We start from the raw sequence: 18,603 nt of genomic DNA, 5'->3' as shown, positions 1-18,603 counted from the left end.
TGTGTGTGTTCACAGCCTAAGGGACACTAGTTCTGGGCAGCTCGGCCTGGGAAGGCCAGTCCATTGTGGCAGTGCTGACACTGGAGTGTGTGTGAGAGGCAAGGGAGGGCAGGGGAGACAGCCTGTCCCCAGTCACAGTGCTGTCCTTTTCCATACTCCCCTGCATCTCGGTGGTGTCGAGTGGAGACACTGGGTAGAGGATGTGGTGGCAGGGCTGCCTGTTGGTGCCTGTGGTGACAGGAGATAAATGAAGCCATTGCAAAGAGCAGCTCCCTTTCTAGAGCCGGAGCAGCTCAGCTCCTGACTTCACTGCCCGGGGGTTTTAATTAAATGTCAAATATAATTTAGAGCTGGCGTGCTGATGGGTGTGTGCACGCCAAGTCCACTGTCTCATCTTTGTGGGTCTCCCCTGTGCTTGAGGAACTTGGGGAGGTTAGTTGGTGCCCTTTGAGGTGTTTGGTTTCCTCTCTCTCCTTATTCTTAGTTTTGAAATGATAAAGAAGAGTTGTTTTTTTAAGTCATAATTTACATGTCTGTTATATATAGAGAAAGAGCCAGATTGGGATCTAGGTAATGTGGGACATACAGAAGTGTGTATATTTATCTGCAGATTTTCTTCCCATCTCAGGCTTGTGGTGGCAAGGCTATTGATCCATATTCTCTGCCGTACCTGCACCCAGGGCCTGGGACCAAGCGAATCCATTTTCTAACTTCCTGCCGGCCATTTTGTGGGACTGAGGAGGAGGGTGCCAGGACATCCTTTGAGGTGATGAGGACAGTCACAGGCTGAGTTCCTATGGTGCACTGAGGCTGGGGAGCAAGGGGACTGAGCTGAGGACAAAAACTGCCCTGCCATGTTCTCTGAGTGGTGGTTGATTCAAGAATTAATTGTAGCTCCCGTGAAAATAACAATGTGACTTCCTTTCAATTTAGTTCAGTAACTGGTAAATAATGGCTTTATTAGATGATGTAGATATTACAAAATAGTGTGAGGCCCTACTTACTGGACACTATCTATATCACCAGTGGGGTCTTCCAGTTTTTTATTTCTCTGATTGACACAATTATTTTCTAAATGGGAATAGAATCATATAACTTCCTTGCTAAAAGTCTGGAAACTTCTCCTCTGAACTGCCTTTGACTCTGTTTGTTCTTCACTTTCTGTGAAACCCCTTTCCCCTCTACTTTGAAGTGCACATGGCATCCACCACCTGTGTGGAACCTGACCTGGGTCACAGGCATGCTGCACCATGTAACCATTATCTGTGTGGAACTTGGCATGGGCCAGACATGAGGCACCATGAAAACCTCTTTCTGCCTGGAATCCTCCCTGTGGGTTGGTTAGGACAGCATTAAGCTTCAAGGATAAGCCCCTGTAGCAAACAGAGTTTAAACCTTAGGACTTTACATGCCCTATGTGATAAGACGTATGTCTGTCAGAATTCCAAGTCCCCTCTGCCTTTGCAGGTCACTCTTAGTGCACTGGCTTTTCAGCTTTGTGTTCAATACGTGATGGTTGTGAGATGGCTATCCTGACTTGAGGGATTTTTTTTTTTTTTTTTTTTTACATCCAATGCAGGAGCAAAGGAAAGGTGGAGGTGGGGTGGGAGTAGAAGGAGAGGGAGATATGGTGGGGGAGAGGGATAAAGCGAACCCATCAGTGTTGCTCCAGAACTCCCCAGAAGCAGGTCCCCTCTTAGTTCTCATAGGTTGGGCTACCATGCTCACTGCTAGGTAAAGAGTGGATAGAAAACTAATACTCTGGAAAATGGGCACAAGGATTCTATGATGGACGTAGACTGGCCCAGGAGACTTGTACCCTAAGCAACTGTGTGAGTTACTTCTTTCACAGCTGTGATAGCACACGGGAATGGGAGACCTTACAGAGGGACTTTTTATGTTGTTGATTTTGAGACAAGGTCCCATAGCCTAGGCTAGCCTTAAACTCTCCATGTAGTTGAGACTGGCCTTGAACTCTTGCTCCTTCTGCCTCTACCTTCTAAGTACTGGGGTTCTAGATTTTTTTTTTTTTTTTTTTTTTACAACACGCTGGCCAAAGAAGGAAGACCATATTCTGGCCTGTGATCCTAAAGCAGTGGTTCTCAACCTTCCTAACGCTGAGACCTGTTAACGCGGTTCCTCATGTTGGGGTGACCCCCCAACCAGGAAGTTATTTTTGTTGCTGCTTCATAACTGTAATTTTGCTATGGTTATGGTTCGTAATGTAAATATCTGAAATGCAGGATCTCTGATATGTGACCCCCGTGAAAAGCATTCAACCTCCCCAATTGGGTCGCAATCCACGAGATGAGAACCACAATCCTAGTGGCTAGTGCATCATGGTGATGGAAACAGCTGGTGATTGTGGCAGCAGGAATGTGATAAACACACACATACACACATACACACATGTGTATATATATAAATATGTGTCTATATATGTGTATACATATGTATATGTGAATATGTATGTATATATATGTGTGTATATTTATATATATATACACTCTGTATATATATGTATATGTGCATACATATGTATATGTGTATATATGTATAGTGCATATATGTATATATGTGTGCATGTATATTTATATATGTGTGTATATGTATGCAAATATCTATACATGTACATATATATATATATATTAACTCCTGATGCTGGTTATGCCTATCAGGAGTTAGGAGGCAATGACTGACCTTCAGGATTCATCCCAAGAGTGATTATGGGTACCCAGAATACCTCCACCTTCTCCATAGAAAGCAAGATGAACACTGTCTTTCAAGCTCAGCTGCACTGCTCTTACCTTGACTGACATGTCCCCATATGTTGGTCTCTTCCTTCTCCTGCCTGGTATCCGGAACTGATTGTCTGAGGGCAATCCATCAGTTCCTGTTGTTGCCCTCAGACCGTCCTCTCACTGCAAACTTTCCTCTGGGAGCTACGTCAGTCACGATTTGCATCTCTGTGTCGGAGTGAATTTTCTGGAAGCTTCCTCTGCCAGCATTAGCCAGTGTTGGAAGAGCTCAAGCCATGCTAATGAGAGTGGGTTGGTAAGGACTTCAGCCCCCTCAACTCTGTGGCAGAGGCCATTTTTAGGCATGCTTTGTTCTGTTCCCCAGAGATGCTCTGTGAATGTGAGTGTCTTTAGACAGCTGCTGAGGTAGGTAGCTTGAAAATACACATCTCTGGGACCGTTGTCCTCGTTTCTGGCTTGTGTTCCTTGTGTCTCCCATGTGAGTCCTGCACACTCTGACCTTTGGCCCTGTTCTGCTTCTAGTGTGACTCCAACTGAGACAGGATCTCTACCCCTTCTGTGTCTCCAGAGAACAGCATGGTGCCCTCTGTAGAGCAGATCCCAAAACTTCTATAGGACACCCCTTCAAGCAGTTGGAAAGAAAAGACATTTGCAGAGTTTAAGAGAGCTAGGAATTTAGGTGGTGTTGCAGAAGTTGGTTCCGCAGACCCAGCGCCAGCTTGAGCCCTTGAATTTGCTACTCTGCATGCAGGCAGGGTTTATAAGAGTAGATCTGACTAGAGGCCAGGAGTTCAAGTGATGTATTCTACCATGGGCAGTTGCCACAATTCTCTTTCCTGCCACAGTTCATGTGACAGGACTCAAGCAGGCTAGATTTCTAAGCCCTTGCATGAAGGACAAGTGCCTTTTAGACATTATCAGATTATCATGGACCTCATATGAGAGGAAAAATAAATGGTGTAAGAGTTCTATTGCTCTGTTATCACAGGATGATCTATTGCAACCCGCAATAGGCCTGCAGAAAAGGCACTGCTCTGACCCACTCACCGGATCCTCTGCCGAGCACTGGTGTGTAACTGCTTCTTCACCTGAGCAGCCGTGGCACTTCCATTTTGGCTTCTCTCCTTTGGTGGAGCAGTTAAGTCACAGGTTCATGGTGCTGTTTGTGGTGGAGGGCATCAAGACCCTTTGCTTTTTAATACATAGTTATGAATATATTTTCTTTCTTTATTTATTTTTTTTTGGTTGTTTGGATTTTTTTTTTCCAAGACAGGGTTTCTCTGTGTAGCCCTGGCTGTCCTGGAACTCACTCTGTAGTCCAGGCTGGCCTCGAACTCAGAAATCCACCTGCCTCTGCCTCCCAGAGTGCTGGGATTACAGGCATGTGCCACCACTGCCCGGCATGAATATATTTTCTACTGTATTAGCATGCAACACGCATATATGAATATGGGCACACTGAGATTAATATTTATCATTGGCAATATGTTCTGATATCTTGTACTTTGTTTTGATAAAGAACGCTCATTACGAACCATTGAATTGATTTACATGGCTCTCCAGTGATGTACATCCTCCAATGATACATCCTCCAGCTTGAAAACAGCCAATTCAGGCATTTAAGACTTTAAGGAGTTAGAAAATGGAGGTAAATACTGTGGGCTATGATAAAAGGCTTCCAGGAGGAGAGAGCCCTTGACTAGCATTCTGGAGGATAGGGAAGGGGCTGAATCCACAAAGAAAAGCCATTGTAGAAGAGAGGACCACGGACAAGGCTTTAGAGGACATTCATAGATGTGTGGGTCTCTCTGTGTAGGAACAGCCAAATGAGGGGTCATGGGAAATACAGAGACAGGATATTTGAAATAGATAACATGTAGAACAGCTTGTGTGTCTGGAATAGAGTGGGTTCTGACTATTCAAAACACACACCCAGGTGACCCCCTAGAGCAGTGGCACAGCTAACAGCCTGACTTTGGAGAGGGGACAAGGAAGGAGAGAGGTTAGTATGTGACTAGCAGCGGGTTTAGGGAGGGGTGGGGGTGAGAATGGCAGTGCTGGGTGAAGTCCATCTATGGTGGGAACCTTGCTCTACTACATGCTTCCTTAAAGGTGCAGCCACAGGACAGCGGGACGGCTCAGTGAGCTAGAGCACTTTCCTCCAAGCCTGATGATCTGAGTTTGAGCTTTGGAAGGAAATAACGAACTCCACAAGTCCCAGATAACTGACTTGGAGCAGCAAGGGATGAGGAAAAGACAGTCACAGGGACAAACTAAAACTGAGATTGGGTGGACTCACTGATGGGGAAGTCTCAGCTTGGGAGCTCAGTGTGTTTGTTCTATACAGCTGAACAAGGAGGCGGGGCTATTACATACAGCTGAACAAGGAGGCGGGGCTATTACATACCACTGAACAAGGAGGCGGGGCAATTACATACAGCTGAACAGGAGGCGGGGCTATTACATACAGCTGATCAAGGAGGCGGGGTTATTACATACAGCTGATCAAGGAGGCGGGGCTATTACATACAGCTGATCATGAAGACAGGATTATTGCATACAGATAAACACGGAGCTAGGGTTAAACAAGGAGGCAGATTCAGCTAATCTTTGTAAGGAGTCTCTGTAGGGGAGTAGTCTTTAGTCCATAACTGTGCTAGCGGGAGAAAGCTACATCTGACATTTTCTTCACAACAGTTACGTTCAGACCTGAGGAAGGCTTTGCTGTCCCTCTGAGCATCACCTGAGGAAAGCTTTGCCACTTCTTTGAGGCTGAGTCATCGGTCCTTGACATGGCTGTGCCCATGTCAAACTGAACACATCAACTCAGGACTTTACCTGCTTTGCCAATGAAATGTGATAAAAATGGCAAACACGGTCTTGGCACACACAGGCATGCCTGGCATGACTTGTGGCCAATAATCAGCCACCTATACAGAGATGCTCTCATGTGATTATAATAAGATTATAATAAGGCTGGGGTGTTCCCTTCACCAGGTAACGCCAGTCTCCTACATTGTAGCACAGTCTGTTGCACTCAGGTTGGTGGTAATGCTGCATCAACAGATGCATTGCCACTGAGACCCTCTCACAATTATGAACAACTCAGGATGCTTGTTCATGCTAACAAGTGGCCATGCTGCTGGCTTGTGCATTTTCCACACTCCCCTTTTCTTTGTAGCTATTTAGTGTTGTACTCCTTATTTGAAAAGTTTACTGTAAAAAAAAAAGAGCTTGTGGCGTTAAGCCGTCAGCAGCCCTACACATCTTGTGCTCACTGCGTCCTGATTGCATCAAGAGGCCACGTAGAGAGATTGACCTGGGCCACGCGGGTTTGTGTGTGCACACTTGGCGATGCTCCCACAGGGATGGAATTGCTGAGCGACACACTTCTCAGAAGGCATCCTTGTTGGCAAGTGATACTTCACTGTAATTTCCAGCTCCTTAAGATTCTGAACATCTCAGCCTCAGCTGAAGGTCCTGCCAACATGAGGCATGAGAGAGATGCAGTAGCCAGCAATGGGAAGTGCCGATGGGTGACGGAGGACCCACTGTGTGTTCAAGAAAGCACACAGGTTGACTGCCTGCTTAGCCAGATATGCTCAGTGTTGGAGCCTGGGCTTTGAGGACAGTCAGGACCTGGGTCTTTGTATAGCCCCACAGACTTCTTTTTCTTTGTGTTTTAAAACCTAATGTAGTATTGGACTGGAGAAGATGACTCAGTGGGTAAAATACTAAGCACGAGGACTCAAGTTCGATTCCCAGTTCTGTGTTTTTTTTTTTTTTAAACAGACGTGGTGGTGCGCATGTGTAATTCCAGCGGTGGGAAGATGGAGCTCCCCGGTCAGCCTGGAGCTTATTCAGTGAGTTCCAAGGTAGTGAGAGACAAAGGCTCTCGAAGAATGGCAGCTGAGGATGTCCTCCACCCTCTAAATGCATGAGCACACATGTACACATATGTACACACAGAAACTAATGAAGGAGCTGTAATGATGTCCCCATCCACTACAATGGAATCACACCATAAGCTCAGGCTGTGGAAGGATGGATGTCCTCTTCAGACTTCTACTGCTGTGATAAACACCATGACCAAAATAAAGTTGGGGAGGAGAGCGTTTTCTTGCCTCACAGATTATGGTCTATCATCAGGGTAAGTCAGGCCAGGAGCCCCGGGGCAGGAACTGAGGCAGAAGCCACAGAACACTGCTTCCTGATTGGCTCTCCATGGCAGGCTCAGCTTGTTTATTTACACAACCCAGGACTACATTCTGGGACTGGCACCACCCACAGTAGGTGAAAGTCTGCCTACTTCAATCACCCATCAAGGAAATGCCTGTAGACTTGTCTAGAGGCCAGTCTTATAGAAGTGTTTTTTCTATTGAAGTTCCTTCTTTGCACAGGAATCTAGATTATGTCAAGTTGAGGAAACAAACAAAGAACCCACCCCAGCCAAAACACAACAAAATAACCAGCACATAGTGAGGACCACATTGGCCTAGAAACTTGTGCATGGTGTGAGCACCATTTGGGGTGCATTAGGGGATGCGTTTCTTCCATCATTCCTAAGAAGACACATTTTTATTTAAATAACACCAGTATAATGGAACAGTCCGAAGGGCATGATCTAAGCAATGAAATTTGTGGAATCTAACTCATAGCTCTCTCAGTTTTACAATAGTGTAAAGATAAAAATTTTCATCAAGTAGAAATAAAAACAATACTATAATTGTAACATTTACTGTGTGCTGATTACCTGCCAGACACTCTGTGAGGTACTTCCCATCTCTTTTAATTCTCTCAAGCATCCCGCGTGGTGCATCCTATTATGGCCCTCATTTTGCAGAGAAAAGCAATGAGCGAGTGAGCATAACTCAGCTGGCGATGACACTGCAATTGTTCCACCACACGGAAAGAGCAGCCATTATAATGGCACCCCTCCTCCCTGGAAGCACAGTCGTGTTATTCTCAAGTCCACAGTGGCAAAGCAGAACTGGATAAGCCTGCTAGCCTTGTGTTGGTCAGCTTTTCACTACTATAATGGAATACTAGAGGCAAGATACTTATGAAGCAAAGAGGTTTACCTAGCTTACTTTTAGAAGTTCCAAGTTCAAGGTTTGGCCTGCCCATCTTCTGGCTTGGTGTTGTTTCACATCATGGTTGGAATATGTGCAGGAGCAAGTGGCTCAATTTCAAACTAGGAAGCAGAAAGTGGAATGGCAGGATTACCTTTTAAACTAGCCACCTTTTCTTGAATACCAAGGGGTCATATAAGAGCTACCTTAATTCTTTTTAAGGGCCTAATGATCTAACGATCTAACTTTCAGCAGGCTCCTCTTTTTAAAGGACCCACCAACCCCCAATACTGTTACTCTGGAAATAAAGACATTAACAGATAGGCCTTAGGGGAACATTCAAATTGTATCCAAACCCAAATAATCATCTCAATTTGTGTAAGTCTGTCTTCCCTACAAGTACATATTTTCTTCTCTTACTCCATACTCCCTTTCCCTGATTGACCTCTGCTAAAGTTTTCTACTATTCCTTTTATTTTAAATAACTTATTTATTTATTATATGTAAGTACACTGTAGCTGTCTTCAGATACCCCAAAAGAGGGCATCGGATCCAATTACAGATGGTTGTGAGCCACCATGTGGTTGCTGGGATTTGAACTCAGGATCTTCGGAAGAGCAGTCAGTGCTCTTTAAATTTTTTTCCAAGACAGGGTTTCTCTGTGTAGCCCTGGCTATCCTGGAACTCACTCTGTAGACCAGGCTGGCCTCGAACTCAGAAATCTATCTGCCTCTGCCTCCCAAGTGCTGGGATCAAAGGCATGCACCACCATAGCCTATGGCCCAGCCTTAATTTTTTTTGTTCTTTGTTTGCAGTCAGTGCTCTTAACCACTGAGCCATCTCTAGCCCCACTTCCTACCATTTCAAGAGCCTTAGTAGAGGGACATTGAATGGAGCTAGTGTGTAGGAGTAAAATAATCCTACCACTTTCTGTCTTCACCCATTTTCTATTGCTATCACTGTATATTTGACACTAGATGATTTATAAAGAAAAAAGGTTTATTTTGGCTTGTGGTACTTGAGGCTGAGTAATGCAAGGGCAATGTACTGATATCTGTTCAGTTTCATGAGGATCGCATGAGAGTAGGTACTCCCTGCCCCCCAGCAACACACACACACACACACACACACACACACACACACACACAAGCAAATCACTGATACTCTCTCAAGGCCTCTTCCCTGTGACCAAATGCTGCCCCCAAGGGCGCTAACACTACAGAGCAAATAAATTTCAACATGAGTTTGGAGGAGACAATAACTTCGAACTGTAGTGCTCTTCTCTCAAGTCTAATCAATTTCCTCTCTTTGGTCCAGAACACAGATGGAAGATGGGAGAAGAAGGTGGGCAGACATTAGGAGGCTGGAGTGGGCATCTGGGTTCCTTTTGTTCTCACATGAAGAGCCACCAGTACTCAAGGGAAGTTGTGATTTGAATGAGAAATGTCCCCGATAGTGGTGGTATTTGGGGAGCTTCAGGAGGTTCTGCCTGCCTGGACGAAGTCTATCACACTGGTTGAGCTTTCGGAGTGTCCTCCATGCTATGATAAAGGCCATGACTGAAAGCATCCTGGGGAGAACACAGTTTAGTTTTGCTTACAGTTGCAATCTGTCAGGAAGGGAAGTCAGGGTGGGAACTCAAGGCGGGAACTGAAGCAGAGGGCACGGAAGAACATTGCTTACTGGTTTCCTCTCTGTTGCTTGCTCAGTTTTCTTTCTTATATAACCTGGGACAACCTACCCACAGGTGGAACTGCTCACAGTGCGCTGGGCTGTTCCCACATCAATTATCAAGAAAATGCCAATTTAATGGAGGCATATTCTCAGAGTTACCTCTTCCAGATGACTCCGGCACGTGTCAAATTGACAAACCAATCAACCACCAACCAACCAACCAACCAACCAACCAACCAACCAACCAACCAACCAACTAAACAACCAACAAACTCATTGACCAACCAACCCGCCAACCAACCAACCAACCAACCAGCCAACCAACTAACCAACCAAGCAAACAAAACACTAACCAGCACAGAACCAACACAGCCTTGCCCATCTCCAGTGTATTTCTGCTCGCAGGTTTATGCTTCCTTCTCTGGCCGCCATGATTGCCTGCTGCCGTACCTTCTTGCCATAATGGTTGCTTATCCTTCTGGAATGGTAAGCTTTTGGCCATGGTGTTTTATCACAGCAACTGAAAAGTAACTAAAGTGGAAACTTATGTGACTTACTACCTTCATCTTGAGATTTTGTGAAAGCCTAGTCCTCCATGCCTTCACCAGCTTTTCTAGTCTCTCCTGCAGGCTAAGCCCAAGGCATTGCACTTGATGTTCCTTTTCTTCTTGGTCCTAGATCGTTGATAGCTGTGCATATCTGGTCTTTATTGTCAGGATCATACTCTTTGAGTGGACTGTAACGGTAGAGACCTCACTTGGGGCCCTTCCTGGAGGCAGCTTGAAGGGCTTCTCTAATGCAACATGTGCTCAAGAACCTACCTGTCTTACTTTTCTATTGCTGTGAAGAGACACCACCCACAAGGCAACTTATAAAAGAAAACATTTAATTGGAAGCTTGCTTACAGTTTCAGAGGGTAAGTCTGTGACCATCATGGGAGGGAACACAGCACAGGCAGGCAGGCAGGCAGCAGGCAGGTAGGCAGCAGGCAGCAGGCAGGTAGGCAGCAGGCAGCAGGCAGCAGGCAGGTAGGCAGCAGGCAGCAGGCAGCAGGCAGCAGGCAGCAGGCAGGCAGGCAGGCAGCAGGCAGGCAGGGAGGCAGCAGGCAGCAGGCAGCAGGAAGGCAGGCAGGCAGGCAGCAGGCAGGTAGGCAGCAGGCAGCAGGCAGGCAGGCAGCAGGCAGCAGGCAGGTAGGCAGCAGGCAGCAGGAAGGCAGGCAGGCAGGCAGGCAGCAGGAAGGCAGGCAGCAGGAAGGCAGGCAGGCAGACAGCAGGCAGCAGGCAGGTAGGCAGCAGGCAGCAGGCAGCAGGCAGGTAGGCAGCAGGCAGGTAGGCAGCAGGCAGCAGGAAGGCAGGCAGCAGGAAGGCAGGCAGGCAGACAGCAGGCAGGGAGGCAGGGAGGCAGGCAGCAGGAAGGCAGGCAGCAGGAAGGCAGGCAGGCAGGCAGGCAGCAGGCAGCAGGCAGGCAGGGAGGCAGCAGGCAGGCAGGCAAGCAGGCAGGCAGCAGGCAGACAGCAGGCAGACAGCAGGCAGGGAGGCAGGCAGGCAGGCAGGCAAGCAGGCAGCAAGCAGGCAGGCAGGCAGGCAGGCAGGCAGGGAGGCAGCAGGCAGGGAGGCAGGTAGGCAGGCAACAGGCAGGCAGGCAGGCATGCAGGGATGGTGCTAGAGCAGTAGCTGAAAGCCACATCTTATCTGGAAATTGGAGGAAGAAGGGAGGAGGAGGAGATTGACTGGGCCTGGTGTGGACTTTTGAAACCTCAAAGTCCACTCCCAGTGACAAACCTTCTCCAACCAGGTCACAATTCCTAATCCTTCCTAAACTGTTCTACCAACTATGGACTAAGCATTCAAACATATGAGTCATGGGGGCCATTTTCATTCAAACGACCCCAGCCCCCATGGCTGGGGTAGGTATTTTCCCTTATTGCCAGTTCTTGACTTGGGGCAAGTCCCTTCACTGTCTCAACCGAAACTGCAAATAACGATGGCTCAGCCAATTGCTATGAAGATTAGACATGGTTTATGTAAAATGTTTAGCCCAATACTTGGCTTGAGTAAACGGCCCTGCTGTAGGGGAATAAACCCATTGACAGGAGAACTGAGTTCCTATCCTGGCTTGGGACTTTTTGACTGAAAGGAAGGCTCAGCCTCATCTTGTCTAGAGTCTCAATTTTTCTCATACAAGGAATTAGCAGATAGATCTGGATGGGATTTGAGTCCCAGGGCTGCTGTTGTCCCCACAAGTCTGGATGAAACGCTTCCTTGTGCTCTCTCCCAGACTCAGCTTGAAATGCCAAGAACTAGAGTTCCCCAGTACTCATGTTTCTAAGGGGCTCTAATGAGTGGGGGGAACTCCACATTTATGAATGGGAAAGCAGGAGCTCCAAGCTGCCTAAGTCCTAAGAAGAGGAGGAGAAGGAGGGGAAAAGGGAGGCACCTTAAAAGCAGGACAGAGTGACCTTGAAGTTGGACCTCTTCAGCTGCCAGCCTAGAAATGATGGCTGCCCTGGTATTCTGTTCTTCTCAGTTTTAATTACTATAATTCTGAGAAGATTCGAGTCTAAGTCTTAGAATTCCTCCCTGAGGGGTTGTGTCTTTACTGCAGCCACAGGCAAGGACACTAGGAAACCAGCAGTCAACACTCCATTAACTCACCATGCAGGGAGGGCCACACTGACAGACTGAGGTGTGTTTACTGCTTGGCTCCCAGCCTACGTGAATACCTTCCCTGGTGTCAGGTACCTCTTCACTGTTTAGCCACAGTCACAATTACATAGCTGTGGAGATGTTGTCTGTTCCCACTGTGGGGAGAGCAGAGGGAGGGAGAAGTAGGGAAGATTGATTTTGAAAGAGGCACAAAGAAGGCAGATTGGAAAATACTCAGGATGTTGGCTTTGGTCATTTCTGTGTCTATGTTAGAGGGGGCTTGGAAATTGTCTGACTGTAATCTCTAGGGAGTTGTGTGTGTGTGTGTGAGAGAGAGTGTGTGTGTGTGTGTGTGAGTGTGTATGTGTACATCTCTAGTGTATGTGTGTGTGACAGAGAGAGTATGACTTCAAGCAAGAGGGGCAGGTCACACTGGTAAGATCTAGAGACGCCTGGTATGAAGGCTCATCTTGATTGTCAGGTTGACACATCTTGGAAGAAGGATCCTCAGTTGAAGATTTGCCTCCATCAGGGTGGCCTGTGGACATGGCTGTTGAGGGTTCTTGACTGATGATTGGTGGTAGGGTGGGTACTGGTTATCCTTAGGCAAGAGGACCTGGACTGTATAACAAAGGTATCTGGATGTGAGAGCCTGGGGTAAGTCAGTAAGTAGCATTCTGCTCCTTTGTGGTCTCTGCTTCAGTTCCTGCCTCCAGGTTTCCACTTGAGCTCCTGCCCTGGCTTCCCTGGATGCTGGACTGGAACCCAGAAGTTGAAATAAATGCGTCTTCCCCAGGTGTTTTTTTTTTGTCAGTGTTGTATCTCAGCAACGGAAAGCAAACTAGGGTATCTGGCTGCCACTTAATAAGACCCTTACCTACCCACTGGCCCAGATAGCCTGCTACCTCTTTGACTCGGCAAATGATTATGCAGTAATTTCAATGTGGACTCTTGGCGAAATTCCAAAACAGGATTGAAACAAATGATTTGTGAGTTCTTGGAAAAGAAAGATGATTGCTAGAAGCCAGCACGAGTTACTTAGAACAAAGCAGATCAACCCAGTGCCTTTTCTTCCTTCTGATGGCTGCTTGATTGGTAAATCAGTGAGACAGGAACTTGTACTCTGCAGGGGCTGCTGGGGTGGAAGGCCTCTCTGACTGCTATCAATGCACTTCAGGGTCACAGGTGGTCTTGTGGGCCATCCCTCCCTTAGTTTGCTATTTTTATTCTGAATTTAGTTGGGAGCAGAGGGGGTCTCTGGGAAACTAACAAGTAGGCTCAATCCTTACACTGGGCTACTACCATATTAGTGGTTGTGGCTGAGGTTTATAGCAGGAAAGAGCTGTGTCCTCACTATGAGGTAGCTTAGAGTGGGAGGAGGGGAGTTGGTTCTAGCACTAGGCAGAGAGAAATGTGACCCAGGGCTTATGTGGAACTCTATGTGGGTCTAGGGGTTGGGAGGAGAGAGCTATGTCTATCTGATTAAAGGCACATAATATTTGAGTCCTGGGAAGATTTAATGTCCCAAATTTCCCACTGTTGGGAGCCATTTTTTGACCCCAAGTTGAACAGGAATTTATAACAAAGGCAAACACTGAGGCTGACCTCTGAATGTCTGCTTTCTCTGTGGCTAGGAGTCAGGTAGCATTGAGGAATGGTGTATAAGCCCAGGGATTCCTCAGAATATCCATGAATCAGGTCATCAGGGAAACACGGGGACCCAAAGCCACTGTGACTTGGATATGAGAGGGCTGGAGACCTCCTTTGTAAGCTTCCCAAGCTTCCAGAGCCTATCTGGGTTTGTCTGTCCATGAGCAGGCAGTGTAAAAATGACTCCCGGCAGCCTTGTGCATAAGTGAAAATAGGAAGTGCAGCTGGCAGCGGGCTTGAGTGGCTAGAGAGCTACAGAGTAATTCCCTTTAAAGGTTGCTCCTCAAACCTCAATCCCCTCCACCGAGAAGGGCCCCTCGCCTTGTAGCTCGCTGCCCTGACCCTATTCAATTTCTTGATTTCATCTGTGACGTGGATGGAGGCACAGAGAGCAGGATTATTAAATTTTTAGATGACAGTTAGAAGGGATAATTGAAGTCCAGAGAGATAGCTGAGTGTTTGAAAACATCCTGACAAGCCGAAATGAAGCCTGAAACAAACAAGATGAAATTTAACAGGGACCAATATTAAGCCCTATATTTAGGTAATAAAAATGAATTATGTAGGTACACTATCAGGGGAAGTATGACTTGGGAGAATTTCAAATTAAAATCCTATGGCTGGGCTGTTTGTAGCGTAGATTGCCTGACGGGGGCAGCAGAGAGAGCAGGCTGATTTTGAAACTGCAGGATTGCCAGGAGATGAGGAACAGGTCTAGGGCAGCAAGGGACAAGGGATCTGAATGGGACAGGTGATCTGGCAGACCTGAGATGGGCAGGCAAGGACTAGGTTGCAGCTTGTATATGTGGGCGATTGCTTCCAAGTGAGGCAAGATTCCTACACCGCGGGTCACTCTGTCCCAGACAGCCTGGACTCAACCCAGGCTGTGAGATTACTTTCAATGGCCACAAGTTCCATGGGGTTAGAGACTGTAAATAATGCCATGACAGAGGTAGAAAAAACAGATTAGGATGTAGAGAGGGAGAGTGCATGGATGTGCATGGGAGGTACTCTGGCACATATACATTGTATCATTGCTAATTCCTGGTTCTGATACTATAGTTTAGTTATATAAATTGTTACTATTCCAGGAATGTGATCAAAGGGTCCACTAGACTGCTTTGTACTATTTTTACAACTTGGGAATCTGTGTAGTTTTTAATGTTTAATTTCAAAACCTAAGCCCTTCTTTGCAATGAGTGTGGGGGTGGGGTAGGAATGGGGATAGACTTCCATTCTCTTCTGGGGAAAACTAGCTGACAGGGAAGTCTGGAATCTGGCAGGAGGTTTGTATCCAGGCCCCATCCCCGCACTGGTTCCTAAGTGTTTGAAGAATTGTTAAAAGGGGCCTTGGGCTATAAGGGCTCTGAAGGTTCCCTAAGAAGGCTGGGTATGGTTGCCCATGTTTGTAATTACTAGAATTCCGGACACTGAGGCAGGAGGTTTTCATGTATGAGGCCATCCAGAACACTGTGAGTTCCAAGTGATCTAAACTATATAATGAAACCTGACACAAGCAAACAGCTCTCTTCAAGCCCCTCATAGTGGCTTGAATAAAAATGGCCCCTACAGGATTGTAGGGAGTGGCACTGTTAGGAGGCAAGACCTAGTTGGAGTAGGTGTGGCTTTGTTGGGGGAGATGCTATTGAGGGCCTGGCTTTGAGGTCTCAAATGCTCAAGCTAGGTCCACTTTCTGTTGCCTGTGGATCTGGACATAGAATTCTTAGCTAACCTTCCCAGCAACAAGTCTGCCTATACCCCACCATGTTTTCTGTCAAGACAATAGTGGGGCTAAACCCTGAAACTGTAAGCCAGCCCCAATGAAATGTTTTCCTTTATAAGAGTTGTCAGGGGCCATGGCATCTCTTCATAGCAAAAAATCCTAAGAGACCCCTTCCATCCTAAACCCTAAACAATGACATCGGCAAACAAAAAACAAATGAACAAACAACAAAGGAAGGAGATAAGAGTAGTTTTCCAAACAGACCCGAAGGTGCCAGGCAGGTAGAACACATTCTTGGGCTTCTGGCTGCCAAAGGGTTTTTGGAGAGATGCTTTGAGAGTAATTCCTAGGAGTGACTGATTCAGTCTGGGCAAGCTTTGCAGGCATTCTCTTAGAGCTGTCACGACAAAGCTCAGGTTTAGGCTTGGGAACCCAGTAGGGTTCAGTGTCCAGGCAAGCGGCTCCTGTAAATCTTGGTCTCTTTCTGCTGTATGGGCTGAGGTAAACCAGCTGGGAGGTCTCCCTGCAGGGAGGCCAAGCCTTGCTTCTGTTTCTGTTCAGCAAAAGATAGAAAGTATAGAAAGATGCTGCCAGTCGTGCCTGCACTGGCTATGAATGAATGAATGAATGAATGGTGCCTTCTTATGCTCTAACCCAGCTGGTCATGGTTTTCTGTCTGTAGACTGTTGTTTTGTTTCCCTTCTTACCTGATCCCTGGAAAGGAACATCTACAGGCCCTGGAAAGGAGCATCTACAGGCCCAGGCCCTGGAAAGGAGCATCTACAGGCCTGTTTGCCAAATGAGTACAGTTGGAAAGTATGTTTCCTAGAGGGAACTGAAGTGCAAAGTTCTGCAGGTGATGGAGAGGCAGCCCACCCCTAATGTCCTGACTGTGAGCCAGGATGCTTTCCAGTTCCCCTTCTCATAGGGCTAAAGGATCAGAGGAGGGGCTTCTCATAAGTGCCCCAGCATTGGCCTGGGGCTGGAATCTCACCTATGTACCCCTCAGCACATTCTGGGGCCTTCTCCCTGTCTATTTTTTATCAAGTGTTGTGTGTGTGGGTTCCTGTGCCTGTGGATGCACCTATGCGAGCCTGTGCCTGTGGAGGCACCTACGTGTGCATGTGCCTGTGGAGGCACATATGTGTGCATGTGGATGCACCTATGTGTGCCTGTGCCTGTGGATGCACCTATGTGTGCATGTGGATGAACCTATGTGTGCATATGGATGCACCTATGTGTGCATGTACCTGTGGATGCACATATGTGTGCATGTGGATGTACCTATGTGTGCATGTGGATGCACCTACGTGTGCATGTGCCTGTGGATGCACCTATGTGTGCATGTGGATGTACCTATGTGTGCATGTGGATGTACCTATGTGTGCCTGTGCCTGTGGATGCACCTATGTGTGCATGTGGATGAACCTATGTGTGCATATGGATGCACCTATGTGTGCATGTACCTGTGGAGGCACATATGTGTGCATGTGGATGTACCTATGTGTGCCTGTGCCTGTGGATGCACCTATGTGTGCATGTGGATGAACCTATGTGTGCATACAGATGCACCTCTGTGTGCATGTACCTGTGGATGCACATATGTGTGCATGTGGATGTACCTATGCGTGCCTGTGTCTGTGGATGCACCTATGTGTGCATGTGGATGAACCTATGTGTGCATATGGATGCACCTATGTGTGCATGTGCCTGTGCACACTTGTGTGTATGAGTGTGGATGTCCCAGGGTGACTTTGGGACACTTCCTCCATGAACCTCCCTCTTCATTTTATTCCTTGAGGTAGAATCTCTCAACTGACCTAGAGCTTATGAACATGCCTTGTGTAGCCAGGCAGCTTACTTAAGGGCTCACTTGTTTCTGTCTCCTGAACACTGGAATTAAAACCAACCTGACATTTTCTAGGGTTCTGAAGATGCAAATTCCAGTTCTTACACTTGTGTGACAAGTGCTTTAACCACTGGGCTACCTCTCCATGTTCCCCCTCCCCCTGCCCATTGTCTTTTCTAGAGAGTCCCTGAAGGTTCAGGTTCTACAGCCGACATTCTGGTTACCATGTTGCCCTCCACAGTGAGTCCACAATCCACTCTGTAGTTGCAGACTCCTGGGCTTGCACTCTTCTTTCAATCATGTTGAGACAGTATCCATGTGACAATGCCCTCTGCAGGCACTTCCATTTCTCTTGGTTCTAGCTGAGACCTGCTATGTCCTATTGTCCCAAGGCCCAGCTGTTTTGAATGCTCAGAATGCCAAGGAGCTGGTGCCATGTGCTGGTCTATTTTGATCTCTCCTGGCAGCAAGTGTCCAGAAAAGATTCTGCCAGGGAAAAGGAGGGATGTGCTGGAGGATCATGTGAGGATCATGCTTCAGTTAGAGGGAAAAGTCAAAGAAAGGCAGGCTGCCCAGACCCGAGCTAGAGACCCGTTGTGGGAATAGAAATGGATTGTGTGTTGGGGGACATTTCACACCCCGAGTTCAGGATGGAATTGGGATGGGTTTATCTTTGGGGTACCTGTGCTCATCACAGAAGAATGCAGAGGTGAGACATCAGTAGCACGGTCAGTGTGTAGAGCTGGGCCACAGAATTCTCTTTGTTGAGCTGAAGGGGTAAGAAACTAGGGTTAACTTCTGTGGTCTAGTTCAGACTCTGGGTCAAAGCAGCACATGTGATCCAGTTGGGCTGAGGAGTTAGGGGTAGTACCAACTAGAGGTTGGGGGCACTAGACTCCATCTGATGGGGCAAAGTGCTGCTGCTGATTGGGGGCGGGGTGCATGGAAGCCTATTGTGGGCCTCTAGTTCCCCAGACCCCTATGCTTCTTGACTTCCGAAGGAAGTTGCTGCTATACTGAACTTCCTGGGTTAATGGGCTACAAACTCAGAAGCTATTGACGTCTAAACAAGTATGTTAACATGTGGGTACCAATCCTGGTAATAGGACCTGGATGGAACAGGGACATTGTGTGTCATCCAAAATTGTTCAGGAACAAATTGTTCCAAAACTTGATGTCTTCCCAAAGAAATACATGTGCAGATAGAGCCTGCTTTCTTCTCCTCCTCTGG

The 18,603-nt window shown here is 47.1% G+C and overlaps 1 long non-coding RNA gene across 1 annotated transcript in view; it reads left to right on the top strand.

Annotated features, from left to right (window-relative positions):
• LOC127691322 (uncharacterized) overlaps positions 1-7,451 on the top strand; it is a 65,468-nt gene extending 58,017 nt beyond the window's left edge. The window contains exon 3 of the long non-coding RNA XR_007979239.1: positions 6,552-7,451. This is a non-coding gene — a long non-coding RNA (uncharacterized LOC127691322). The remainder of the gene's footprint in view (positions 1-6,551) is intronic.
• The last annotated feature ends 11,152 nt before the right edge of the window (positions 7,452-18,603 follow it).

The sequence above is a fragment of the Apodemus sylvaticus genome, chromosome 8 (assembly GCF_947179515.1).
Source record: "Apodemus sylvaticus chromosome 8, mApoSyl1.1, whole genome shotgun sequence".
NCBI lineage: Eukaryota > Metazoa > Chordata > Mammalia > Rodentia > Muridae > Apodemus > Apodemus sylvaticus.
Note: the sequence above shows the minus strand (reverse complement) of the source record. Positions and strands in the feature narration are given on the sequence as shown.